Raw genomic sequence first — 13414 nt, 5'->3', positions numbered from 1 at the left:
AGATCTGCCCAGGAACAGCTCCAACGCCATGGCCCCTGAGAAATAAAGCTCACTTAGGCACAATTTAAAAAGAGCCAGAAAGCAGTTTATTTAAAAAAGCATTTTCCCCCTGGAACTGTGTGGAATGCAGAGAATTACAGCTCAAACAATGATGAAGTTGAATGTTCTCCCTGGCAGTTACATTTTACAAGCACTATTTTAGCTGTGAATTTAAATATTTGCTTTACCATGCAATGTAATAGTCATTTCACGAAGGTTGTGCCTACATTTCTGCTGTGAAAAGTATCATGCTCATGTTCATTATGGTTAGCTTACTTTAGTCACAGCAAAAGATGCTATTTTCCTGAAACACGGCTGCTGCAGCATGAGACTGATGGTGCAAAGTCTCAGGAATTTAAAAATAAATTCACGCTCTGAGGCTCTGGTTGAATCTGGACTAGTGTCACAGGCATGCAGCTTATCCAAGTTGGAGCATTGTTCAAACTGGAGCTAATGAATTCCTTCATGAACTCCTTGGTTTCAGGAACGGAACCTTAAAAGCTCCATATATATAAGGCATGTGGAGTTTGGGGGTGGGAGGAGAGAGAGTGTGCTGTTTTACCACTGGACTCCATTTTTAACATGAAAACTTGTTTTTGACCAGTGTCTGTTGATCTGAATGATGGGAGAATGACCCCAGAGCGAAGACTTTGGCCATGTTAGAGCACGGGTCAGATGAGAAAGGCCAGCAAACTGTTCCGTATGGCCTTCAAGGTAAGAATGGGTTTTAGATTTTTACCGGGAAGAAGAAGGAAAAGAAGGGGAAAGGGAGAGGCGGGAGAGAGAGAAGATGTGTGACAGACTGATGTGGCCCCAGGCCCAGATATTTACTACCTGGTCCTTTACAGAAAATGCCTGCTGCCTCCTGGACAAACACACAGCACAGGAGGCCAGTAACCCAGGCATAGAGCAATGGATAGACACCTATGATGGACAATAGTTAAAATTCAAACCACTTTCACCCGCCAGTGTTGCTCAGTGGTTGGAGCATTGTCCTGTACACACGAAGGTGAAGGGTTTGATTCCTGGTTGGGGCACATACCCAGGGTTTGGGTTTGATTTCCGGTTGGGGCGTGTGTAGTAGGCAATTGATCTCTCTCTCTCTCTCTCTCTCTCTCCTCTTTCTCTCCCTCTCCCTCTCCCTCTCTTTAAAAAACTATTTCAAGCCACTCTCTTGGGAGACCCTGAAAGAGAAAACTCTGAAAAGGCAACAGGAGTAGGAGTGCATTTTCTGAATGCATTTGTTTCTTACCAGAATAGTGAGAGGAGCTAACATTACTGAGAATTATGTTACTTAAAGCACCGTGGAAAACCCTTTACATGATGTCTCATTTAGTTCTTAGAACTGCTTTACGGAGGAGAAAGTATTACCACCCACATTTTATAGAAAACAAGTCATTCCAAAGGCTCTGTAACTTGCCCAAGGTCACACGGCTAGTAAGTGGCAGAGCTGGGTTTCAAACAGTAGTCTGACGAAGGCCTACACTTTCAGCCACTAGCTATGAAAAACAAGAGGCAAGAGGGTCCGGCTGAACTTCTGTTTTGGAGAATGAAATATACTTAGAATTGGAAAAGAGTAGTTTAGCCTCTCTTTCTTGGCCCAAACTGTTTCCGGCCATCTAATGTTAGCAAAAAGTGGAAAATGTCAAGCTGGTCTACGATACCTTTTTGAAGTAGCACTTAAACATGCCATCTCATCCTCTCCCACTGCTTAGGTAGCTAAAAAATAGGCCAAAAAGCCCACGACCATGCCTTATAGCCTTTCCTGCCATAGAGAACATTTTTCAGTATCCACGGAGATCCTTTGAATGCTGAATTTGTAATTACAAACATTTTCAGACTGAGGAATGTTCTACAGACTATAAAATGCGGGAGTCAGGCGCCAGAGCTGCCATGTTCCTTATTATGACGCATGGGAGGCTGCTGTGGGCATCACCATACCCCACACCCATGGGGTGGCTCCCAGCTTGGTGTGAGGCAGACACACACGACATCAGCTTTCCCTTCCAGTCCATCTAACGGTTTCTGTTGCTGCAGTAAGTATACACCAACCACCCTTTTCTGAATCCTGCCCTCTCTTGAAGGCACGTCCCCTCTCTAGAAAGGACAGAATGGAGAAATATGTCATAACCTTGGTTAATAGCCACCTAATGGCAGTGTGTGGTGTGGACAGCAGTGACAGACTGGGGTCACACAAGCACACCCAAAGCCCAGCGGCTGAACTAGTTATCTCAGGTTCTGCCTACGAGGAACAATGTGAAAGAAATGTTCACCTTCGAAGAGGTATGAATCAATCATTTCAGAGTGAAGGGTCCCAACGAGTGGTGACAACAAGAACGTCAAAACAAAGGAAACTGACTACAACCGGCAATTTCTCCATCCTGTGCACGCATATGGTTTGGAGTCTGACAGTTCATCAGGCCTTGGGCAAGATGTTTCCATCTCTCTCAGGCTCAGTTCTTCATTTGTAAAATGGAGATAATACTTTTATAGGGTGACTGTGGGGTGTAAATGGGTTGATTGTATAATGTGTTTAATCTGCTGATATAAAACAAATGTCCAACAAATGGTAGCTAGGACTGAGGAAATACTAACAAACAGTCCCAACTACAAGATGATCACTCAGTATTTCTTTTTCAACTAAAATGTGTACTCTCAGGAAGACTTCATAACACAATAAAACAGCAACAATATCAGCAACAAAAGTCTATTGAGTTAGATACTGTACTTTATATACATTTCCATTTGTTTATAATGGGGATTTTAGACAAGAGGAAATTGCGGAGTGGGGAGGTTGACAATCTTGTCCAGTATTACCCAGAGTCATTAAGTGGTGCCTGGAATACAAACCCAGAAGGTCTGACACTATTGGTGAGCTCTAACCATTGCGCAGCATTACCTTTGGGGGGTAGAAGGCACACTGCGCTGAATCAAAAACATGGTCGGTAGTAACAGTAACTTAATTCCAGGCCATCACTTCTCCTCTGAGGGTGTGGGGATCTATTCTTATCTGAAAACATAAGGTCTAGTCTCCCTAGCTCATGGCTGCTCCTCCAGGCCTGGCTGCCTCCCCTGTTTGGTCTGGGTGGAGGTGGAGGTGGTAACAGTGGCAGCACAGACCCTGTGGGACCCAGAGAATTCCCTCTATGCCCTCATAAAAGGCTAGCTGAGTGGTCTTCCCACATTTAGCAAACAATGAGTGTCTCGAGTGCCAGGAACTGTGCTAGGTTCCGGGACTACAACAGTGGGAAATATGGAACCCTGATCCTTCTGGAGCCCACGGTCTGATGGCATGACAGACACATTATGCTGGCCATGCAGTGTGATAAGTGCTCCTAAACACAGTGGACAAACAAGAAAGTGTCACCAACTCTACCAGCCCCAAATCAGGTCAGGGAAAGATACCCAAGAAGTGACTTCTGAGCTTTACACTGAAGAACACAGGAGTTCACCGGGGGGAAGATAAGAGCTCTCTGTGTCAAGGCAACAGGAGGTACAATGACGGAGTTAAAAAGATCCCACAGCCGTTTCCATTTTGCAGGAAAATCAAGCATCCTTCCACTCTTGCATAAACTTCATATGGTCCGTGAGGTCCGAAAGGTTGGCAATCGCTGCACTAGATCATCTCAAACATCCCTTTTAACTCTAACATTTCATGATTCTCCGTCTGCCACATTTGCAGAGGACAGCCGTCACAGTGTGCTCTGGAAGGCACCAGCGTAGCGAGGGTCTGGAGATGATGTGATATGAAGAAAGGCAGAGGAACTAGGGAAACTATATCTGCAGACTTAAAGAGATTAAGGTTGCTAACTGGCCTCAAGAATTTAAAATCCTATCAGAGAGGAAAGAAAGAAGAGTTTTGTTCTTTGCAGCACCAATGAAAACTAGACACAATCTATGGAACCAACTGGGAGCCAGATATCTGGGTCAGTGTAAGGGAGCATCACCCAATGAAATGGGCTTCCCTGGAGGGCAGCACATTCCTCCTCTTTCCCCACGGACCCCTGGAAGTACCTGAACCTACCTGAATGACCCCCTGACATTGAAGTTGCCGAGGGGATAGACACTCAGACGTTTGTTAGGGCTCCTTGCAATGCTAAGAGCCTCCCAATCTATTAACTGCTAACCTTTCTGTGTCCAGGTCTATTTAATTCAGAGGAATTACTCTAGGTATGGATGATAGGCTCTTTGGGCTTCTTGAACCCTGCTTGCTGATCTGCCTGAGGGCAGGGGAGTAGGGGTTGGGCAGCAGGCTTGCTTCAGATGTTGGCTGTTCTTCTGCATTTGTTACTTTAGCACATGGACTAGAAATCAAGCTTAATCTGTTACATAATCTGCCCACCTCAAAATCTGGGGGAAGCCACTCTCCACTCCATCTGCTTTAGATTATATTGTATTTATAGCCCAGGTTTTAGAGGTTTCAAAAGCAAAAGAAATAATATAGGCATTAATTTTATAAATGAATCAAAATGTAGTTCCAGAGGAGTTTTACCTTACTATAAGAAAACTTGAGTTATTTTATCAGTTTTGCTGCAACCCCTTCAGTGCCCAAAGCTCTCCAAGATCAAAGACTGACCAGGTAGGCAGGTAAACTTTACTGAACAGCTCTCGCCAGCCTGGCCTGCAGGAGGTCTGGTGGCTGCCTTTCCGCAGAAGCACTGCCGGGAGGACGGCGCATGTATGCACAGCTGAAATACTTTCTCCCTTCTTCATTATGAAAAGAATACTTAATTGGAAAAGAGAATACCAGATTATCGAGAGAATACCTAGGTTGAGCTCTAACATCTAGTAGCTGAGAGAATTTGGCCAAGTTCTTTAATTTCCTGGGCCTAAATTTGCTCAGCTCTCAAAGGAGGGCAGTAATATCTGAAGTGTTTACTTCACAAAGTTGAGGTGAGAATCAAATGAAACAAATGGAAAAGGTGCTTTGGAAAGAGTCAAGTTCCACATAAGTACAAGGTATTGCTTTCATTTCTTTGGCACCAGAGTTGTTTTCTATGAAAAACACACCCCAAATTCCAGACAAAATAAGTAGCAGAATAAGCTATGACCAAAATGGCAGAATTTGGGATTTTAATTGTCAAGACCAGTACTCAATTTCCGTCAGGTCCAGGGTCTGAAGCTTCATGCTGATTTGCTTCAATCTACCACTCCCCAATTCACCGTAGGGAGACATGAAAACATAGTTTCTTCGAAAAATAATTATTTCCTGCTCTGGGAAAAGTGATGTCATTGCTACTATTACAGGAATCAGAGCTGATGGAAGCCAAAGTAAATATCACACATTCTCTAAACTAGAACCAAAAGAAAAGAATTGATAACTTTTAGGTGGTGGCCAGGAGAAGAGGAGAGATTCTTTAGGCAATGGAGTAAGTTGGGGACAATGCTACAGTAGCCTCTGGGATCCAGAATTCATAAAATTAGCTCCACTCCTCAAAGCCAGGGAAAAAATAGTAAATGGTGCCTGAGTCCTGGTAAGGTTTTGTTGTCTTCTGCAAAGTCCCAGAAACTGTATTGTAAAATGCAATACAGACTTATGCTTCTGGGAAGGTGCACATTTCTTCACTCCTCACTCTAAGTACAGCTAAAACACTTGGACATTATACATAAAACAAACATAAGAAAACTCTTATGCAAAGAAAATAAGGCAGACCACCTAGGGATCACGGACCTAAGGAATGACACAGTGGTGAGTTCTCTGGGTTTTCTTTATTGCCTTTTACATACTAGATTTGGAAATAAAGAAGCTGGCTACCTGGAAAAGGCAAATGGTACAGAAGGGGGGGGGGCGGGAGGGGGGGAGCCACCAATAAAAGCCTGCTCTAGCAAAGGACCAGGAAAAGGGCAGGTTAGAAACACAAAATGTTATGTCAATACCCACTACATTCCAGTGCAATGACAAAGTAAAAACAGTGGCTCAGGATAACCATACCAGCAGAGGCTGCGTGGGGAATCTAGATCTCTACCTTCACCAGGCTTAACAGGGCATGCCATTCCCACGCTGGGGTGGTTTCAAAAAGCCAACAGGGAGTGGGACTTTCATCTCTGATAGTAATGAGGTGCCCACCCCACTCATGGTGTCAGCAAAGACCATGCGGAGAGCTGAACTTCCATTCCTGCCCAATAGTAATGAGAAACAACCCCCTTGGGTGTCATCAGGGGTTGAGTAGGAACTTGAACTTCTCTACTCCCACCTAGTAGTAACAAGGGGGTGCAGTCCCTACTATTCCCCTGTATGAGAGGTGTCAGAGGTAGTCAGCTAAAACAGAAGTTTTCAATAAGATCACGAGTCTCACAATAAAATAACCAAGATATCCAGGTTTCTCTAAAAAAATCACTATTATACCAAGAACCAAGATGATCTCAAATTGAATAGAAAGAGATAATCAGCAGGTGCTAACACGGAAATGACAGAGATCTTATAATGATCTGACTTAAGAACTTAAAGCAGTCATCAACAATTTATTCTGAACACACAAATTTGTGTTTTTCACCACAAATGAAAAAATAAAGTCCCAGCAAAGAAAAAATTATCTAAAGAGCCAAAGGGAAATTTTAGATATGAAAAATACAATAACCATAAAAAACAACAACAAAAAACCCTCAACGGACAGGCTCAACAGCAGAATGGAAAAAGAGAAAAGAACCAGTAAACCAGAAGACAGAAAAACAGAAAGTAATTAATGTGAACAACAGAAAGAAGCTTAAAAAAATATCTAACAGAATCCAGGGACTTGTGAGACTATAACAAGAGATCTAACATTCATATCATTAGAGACCTGGAAAGGGAGGAAAAAGGGCTTGAAAAAATAATGGCTGGAAACTTCCCAAATTTGGCAAAAGACGTAAGTCTACAGATTCAAGAAGCTGAGGAAACCTAAATAAGATGAACTCAAAGAAATCCACACACAAAAAACATCATAGTTCAACTTCTTGAAAACAAAACACCAAAAAAATCTTGAAAGCAGCAAGAGAGAAAAGATGCCTTACCAATAGGAAAAAAACAAATTGAATGACAGTGTATTTCTCATCAGAAACCATAGAAGCCAGAAGGAAGTAGCACAACATTTTTCAAGAGCTTAAAAAAAAAGAACTGTCAACCCAGAATCCTATATCCAGTAAAAATATCTTTCAGGAATGAAGGGAAATTAAGACATTCTCAGATGAAGAAAAACTAAGAGAACTGTCACAGCAGATAGACACTCAAAGAATGGCTAAAGGAATTTCTCTAGATAGAATGATTGAAACACCAGGAAGAAAAAAGAATATATTAAACAAAAATATGGGTAAATACAGTATTCCTTCTCCTCTTGAATTTTCTAAATTATATTTGACAGTTATAACAAAAACTGTAACATTCTCTGATATGGTTTAAATGTATGTAAAAGGAATATTTAACACAGTTATACTATAAATTGGGAAGGATAAAAGAAAGAAATTAGAAGTAAGGTTCTACACTTCACTTTAACTGGTAAAATGATGATACCAGTGGACTGTAATATTATGTATATGCTTGAGGCCCGGTGCACGAGTTTGTGCACCAGTGAGGTCCCTAGGCCTGGCCTGCGGGATCGACCAAAACCGCTCTCCAACATCTCCTGAGGGTTCCCAGATTGTGAGAGGGTGCAGGCCAAACCGAGGGACCCCACCGGTGCACGATTGAGGCCTGGGAGGAACACAGGAGGTTGGCCAGCTAGGGAGGGACTATGGGAGGGCTCCAGGGCGTGTCCGGCCTGTCTTGCTCAGTCCCGATCAGCCAGACCCCAGCAGCAACCTAACCTACCAGTTGGAGTGTCTGCTCCCTGGTGGTCAGTGCACGTCATAGAAAGCGGTTCAGCAACCTTAGCATATCATTAGCATATTATGCTTTGATTGGTTGAACAGCTGACAGGTCAACCGGACACTTAGCATATTAGGCTTTTATAATATAGGATAATAAAACATCTAGAATAACTACTGAAAAGCAATAAAATATAGATAAATCAAAAAGTAATCATAAAAAACATTCAAGCAACCCAGACGGAGGCAGGGAAAAGAAAATAGAGCATCAAAAAGCAGAGGAAACTGTATGCATGCATATAAGCCTATCCAACGGTTAAGTTCAACAGGGGATTGGGGCATGCGTGGGGAGAGGGGTGGGATGGGAATGGGGGGATGAGGACAAATATGTGACACCTTAATCAATAAAGAAATTAAAAAAAAAAAAAAAAGACTAAAAAAAAAAAAAAAAAAAAAAAAAAAAAAAAAAAAAAAAGCAGAGGAAACAATAAAATGTCAGACTTCAACCTTCCAGTATCAATAACTACATTGATTGTAAATGGCTTAATACACCAACTAGAAGACAGAGACTGGCATAATACATGAAAAAAATATGACCTAACTATATGCTGTCTGTAGGAAACTCACTTCAAATACAATGATAAAGGCAGGTTGAAAGCAGGAAGGTAGAAAAAGATATACAAACATTAATCAAAGGAAACCAGGAGTAGCTGAGACAGAGAGGGACGTTATATAATGATAGCAGAGACAATCCACCAAGAACACACAATCATAAACGTGTATACACCAAACAACAGAGCTGCAAAATACATGAAGCAAAAACTGACAGAACTGAAAGGAGAAATAGGCAAACCCATAATTATAGTTGGAGACTTTAAGACTCTGCTCTCAAAAACTGATGATACTACTAGACAGAACACCAGTAAGGATACAGAAGACCTTAACAACAGTACCAACCAAAAGAATCTAAGTCACATTTATGCAACACTCCACCCAAAACAGCACAATGCACTTTTTTTTTCAAGTACCCATGGAGCATATACCGAAATAGACCATATCCTGGGCCTAAAACAAACCTTAACAAATTTAAAACTGAAATAATACAGATCATGTTCTCTGAACAAAATGGAACCAAACTAGAAACCAAAACCAAAAGATATGAGTAAGTCTCCACTTGGAAACTAAGTAATACATGTCTAATAATCCATGTTTCATAAAGGAAGTCTCAAGAGATTTTTTTTTTTGAAATACATTAAATTGAACGAAAATAGAACATAGTAAAATTTGTGGGACATAACTAAAGCAATGCTGAGAGGAAAATTTATAGCACTAAATGCATACAATAAACAAGCAGTCAAGTCTCAAATCAGTAATCTAAGTGTCCATCCAAAAATCTAGAAAAAGAGGAAAATAAAACAAAAGCAAGTAGAAGGAAGGGAATAATAAAGAACAAAAATCAGTGACATTAAAAACAGAAAAAAAATAGAGAAAATTAATGAAACAAAGAGCTGATTCTTTAAAAAGATAAAGCAGACAAATCTCTAGCAAAATGAGTAAGGGAAAAAGAGAAAAGATACAAATTACCAACATCAGGAATGAAATAGAGAATTTCACTACAAATTCTGCAGACATGAAAGGAAAATAAGAGAATATTATGAATAACTCAACATATATTTTTGACAACTCAGATAAAACAGATCCATTTCTTAAAAAACACAAACAACTGCAACTTACCCAATATAAATTCACAACTGGATTTGTAATTTAAAAACTCCCCCAAAAGGGCTTCCAGGTCCAGATGTCTTCACTGAAGAATCCTACTAGACATTTAAAAAATTAATACCAAGCCTGGCCGGCATGGCTCAGTGGTTGAGCATCGACCTATGAACCAGAAGATCGCGGTTCGATTCCCAGTCAGGGCTCAACCTGGGTTGCAGGCTCGATTCCCAGTGTGGAGTGTGCAGGAGGCAGCTGATCAATGATTCTCTCTCATCACTGATGTTTCCATCTCTCTCTCCCACTCCCTTCCTCTCTGAAATCAATAAAAAAATTTTTTAAATAAATAAATAAATAAATAAATAAATAAATAAATAAATAATAAATAAAATAATACCAATTCTAGACAACCTCTATCAGAAAATAAGAGGGAAGGAACATCCAATTCATTTTATGAGGCTAACATTATCCTCATACGAAAACCAGATTAAAGATGGTACCAAGATAACTACAGACCAATATCCCTCATGAATAGAGATGAAAAATCCTTAAGGAAATATTAACAAATAGAACTCAACAATAAAAATCATCCACCATTACTAAGTAGCATTTATCCCAGTTTATCCAGGAATGTAAGGCTGGCTCAATATTTGAAAATCAATCAAAGTAATCTACTAATATTATAGGCTAAATAAGAAAAATTGCATGACCATATTATTTGGTACAAAAATTTATGTGACAAAATTCAACATTCATTCATGATAAAAATTCTCAGAAAACTAGGAATACAGGGAAATATCCTCACCTTCAATAAAGAGCATCTATAAAAAATCTAGAACATTATATTTAATGATGAAAAACTGAATGCCTTCCTCCTAATATCAGGAACAAGACAAGGATGTCTGCTCTCATCCCTCTTTTTGAACACAATGCTGGAAGTTTTAGACAGTACAATAAAGAAAAGAAAAAAAGGAAATACGTGGCATATAGATCAGAAAGAAAAATATATAACTACCCCTATTTGCAGATGACATGTTAGTTGATGTAGAAGATCTCAAAAAAATCTACAAACGCCTCCTAGAACTAACTCCTAAATGAAAAGATATGTGGTAAGCTTCAATATAGTAAAGGTGTAAATTCTCCCCAAAGTGATATGGGTTTAATGCAATTCCTATCAAAATTCCAGCAAGAATTTTTGTAGATATAGATAATTCTAAAACTTATATGGAAAGGCAAAGGAACAAGAAAAGCTAAAATAATTTAAAAAAAGAAATGAGATGCATCAGTCTACCCAATTTAAAACTTATTATATAGCTACAGTAATCGATATATATACTATTGGAGGAATATATAAATAGATCTATGGAAAAAAACAGAGAACCCAGAAACTGAGCCACACAAATATGCTCAACTGATTTTTTGGCAAAGGTGCAAATGCAGTTCAATGAAAGTAAGATAGCTTTTTAAAACAAACCGAGCCAGAGCAATTGGATGTCAATAAGAAAATGAACCTCAACCTAGTTTTCTCCTTTTATATGAAAATGAACTTAAAGTGGATCACAGAGTTAAATGTAAAACTAAAGAACTTTTAGAAAAAAAAAAAAACACAGAAGAAAATCTACAACTAGGCAGAGTTCTTAGATTTGACACTAAAAATGTGATCCATAAGAGAAAAATATTGGCAAGTTGCACTTCATCAAAATGAAAAAACTTTTGTTCTGTGAAAGACAATGTGAATAGCATAAAAAGACAAACTACTAGTGGAAGAAAATATTTGCCAACTATGTATTTGACAACACTAGTATCTAGAATATATGAGAACTCTCAATATCAACAGTAAGACAAAGAAACAATGCAATTAGAAAATGGGCAAAGGACATAAGAAACATTTCACTCAAGAGGTATACATTTGGCAGTTAAGCATAAAAAAGATGCCAAACATCATTAGTCATTTGGGAAATGCAAATTAAAACAATGAGATATCCTACATACCTATCAGAATGGCTCAATTAAAAAATAGTGACAGTACAAAAGCTAGTGAGGATGAGGACACATCGCTGGTGGAAATGTAAAATGGTATAGCCATTCTGGAAAAAAAGTTTGGTAGTTTATTAAAAAAACTAAACATGCAACTACCATATTACCTAGCAATTGTACTCCTGGACATTTATACCAGAGAAATGAAAATGTATGTTCACACAAAATCTGTACGTAAATGTTTACAGAGGTATTTGTAATATTCAAAAATTGTAATCAACCAATGTCCTTTAATGGATGAAGGGTGAAACAAACTGTGGTACATCCACACCATGGACTACTCCTCAATAATAAAAAGGAATGAGTTACTATTACAGACAACAACCTACAGGAAATTATGCTTTGTGATAAAAGCCAATTCCCGGAGGTTACATAGTTTATGATTCCATTTATATAACATCTATATATATATATAAAGAGGTAATATTCTAATTGGTCCTAACAGTGTCACAGTAATGACCAATTTGCATATTGACAGACCAGCAGGAGGCTGTGCACGCAGCAGGGGGCGGTGGCCAGAGCCAAGTTCCTGGGGGTCTGAGGAGAGTGCCTGACAGGAGCCCGGACTGCAAAGAAGGAAGAGGAAGCGGCCATGGAGAGCTCTTCCAATCCCCCTGCACGGACACCCTACCACAGCCCCCACACCCCCAGAGGGACGGATGGACACCCTACCCTAGACCCGCACCCCCGGGGGGACGAGGAGGCTGACCGGATGGGGAGAAGACCCAGCCTCGGGGTTAGCTGCAGCCCGCACCTCCGACTCCTGATCTCTTCCCCTGCCACCCCCGCCAGAGGCGCCCACAACAATAGCATGCCAGCGACCACCCGTCAGCGCCCCTGAGGCACCCGGGGCCCGAAGCCCGCTGCTGCCAGGGCCCCTCCGCTGGGGCCGGGCACGCCTCTCCTCCCTACAACTCCAGACCCGGGTGGAGGCAGGCCTGAGTGGCTCCCCAGGGTCAGACCCTTCCTCCTGACAGCAGCAGCGCTGTCTCCCAGCTGAAGCATGCTGAACCTCGCTGGGGGCATGGCTAAACCCGCCCTCCTAGCCTGCCTGGCTCCGCCCTGGCCGGACACCACCCCACTCCAGGAGATTGGAGCCCTGCCCTGAGCAGGTACAGCTGTGAAACAGCCACGTACAATGTAAAGAATGGTGTGGAGAAACCAAGATGGCTGCATAGGTAAACATCTGAACTTGCTGCCTCGCACAACCACTTCAAAACTACAACTAAAAGACAAAACGGACATCATCCAGAACCACAGGAAGGCTGGTTGAGTGGAAATTCTACAACTAGAAGGGAAGAGTAAAGCACACTGAGACTCAGAGGAGGTGCGAAAGTAAAGTGTGGAGGTACGGAGGTGCGTGTGAGCACAGAGAGGGCTGGCAACTGAGGATGCGGTTGTCTTTCTCAATCGGGAGGGAAAGACAAGCTCCCTACTGCTCTGAACTACAGTTCTGGGCGAGACTCTGGGGACCCAGACTCATACGGGGGGAAACTGGACTGTCTGGCATCGGGCCATAACACGAGGGCAGCTTTCTCTCAGAGGTGCTTGCAGCGATTACCGCGGGACACTGAGACCCAGGGGCCTCTTAGGGCAGGGCTGAAGGTCAGCCATTGCTGTTTGCTCTGCCCTGTGGATTCCCTGAGACGCTGTCCCACCCAATTTACAACCCCACCCTAGCTGTGCCCAGAGGCTTTTGCATATGAATGGCCTGGCCCTTGGCAATCTAAAATTACCTAACAAACTGCAGCTGGGTCAGGGAGACCCAGAACTTCCAAGGCTCCACAGCAGCTTGCATTGCTTCACAGCTGGGCCTCATCTGGGCACCTCCAAACCCCAAACA

At 41.5% G+C, this 13414-nt stretch overlaps 1 protein-coding gene and 1 long non-coding RNA gene across 2 annotated transcripts in view; one reads left to right on the top strand and one right to left on the bottom strand.

The window, feature by feature from the left end:
- The window catches only part of CHD6 (chromodomain helicase DNA binding protein 6), a 181036-nt gene that overhangs the window by 24681 nt on the left and 142941 nt on the right, over positions 1–13414 (bottom strand). The gene's annotated exons all lie outside the window — the stretch shown is intronic.
- The window catches only part of LOC114229130 (uncharacterized), a 34237-nt gene that overhangs the window by 6379 nt on the left and 14444 nt on the right, over positions 1–13414 (top strand). The window contains exon 2 of the long non-coding RNA XR_003615217.2: positions 644–753. This is a non-coding gene — a long non-coding RNA (uncharacterized LOC114229130). The remainder of the gene's footprint in view (positions 1–643; positions 754–13414) is intronic.

This window comes from Eptesicus fuscus, chromosome 12 (assembly GCF_027574615.1).
Source record: "Eptesicus fuscus isolate TK198812 chromosome 12, DD_ASM_mEF_20220401, whole genome shotgun sequence".
Taxonomy (NCBI): Eukaryota; Metazoa; Chordata; class Mammalia; order Chiroptera; family Vespertilionidae; genus Eptesicus; species Eptesicus fuscus.
This window is presented reverse-complemented; position numbering and strand designations above follow the sequence as displayed.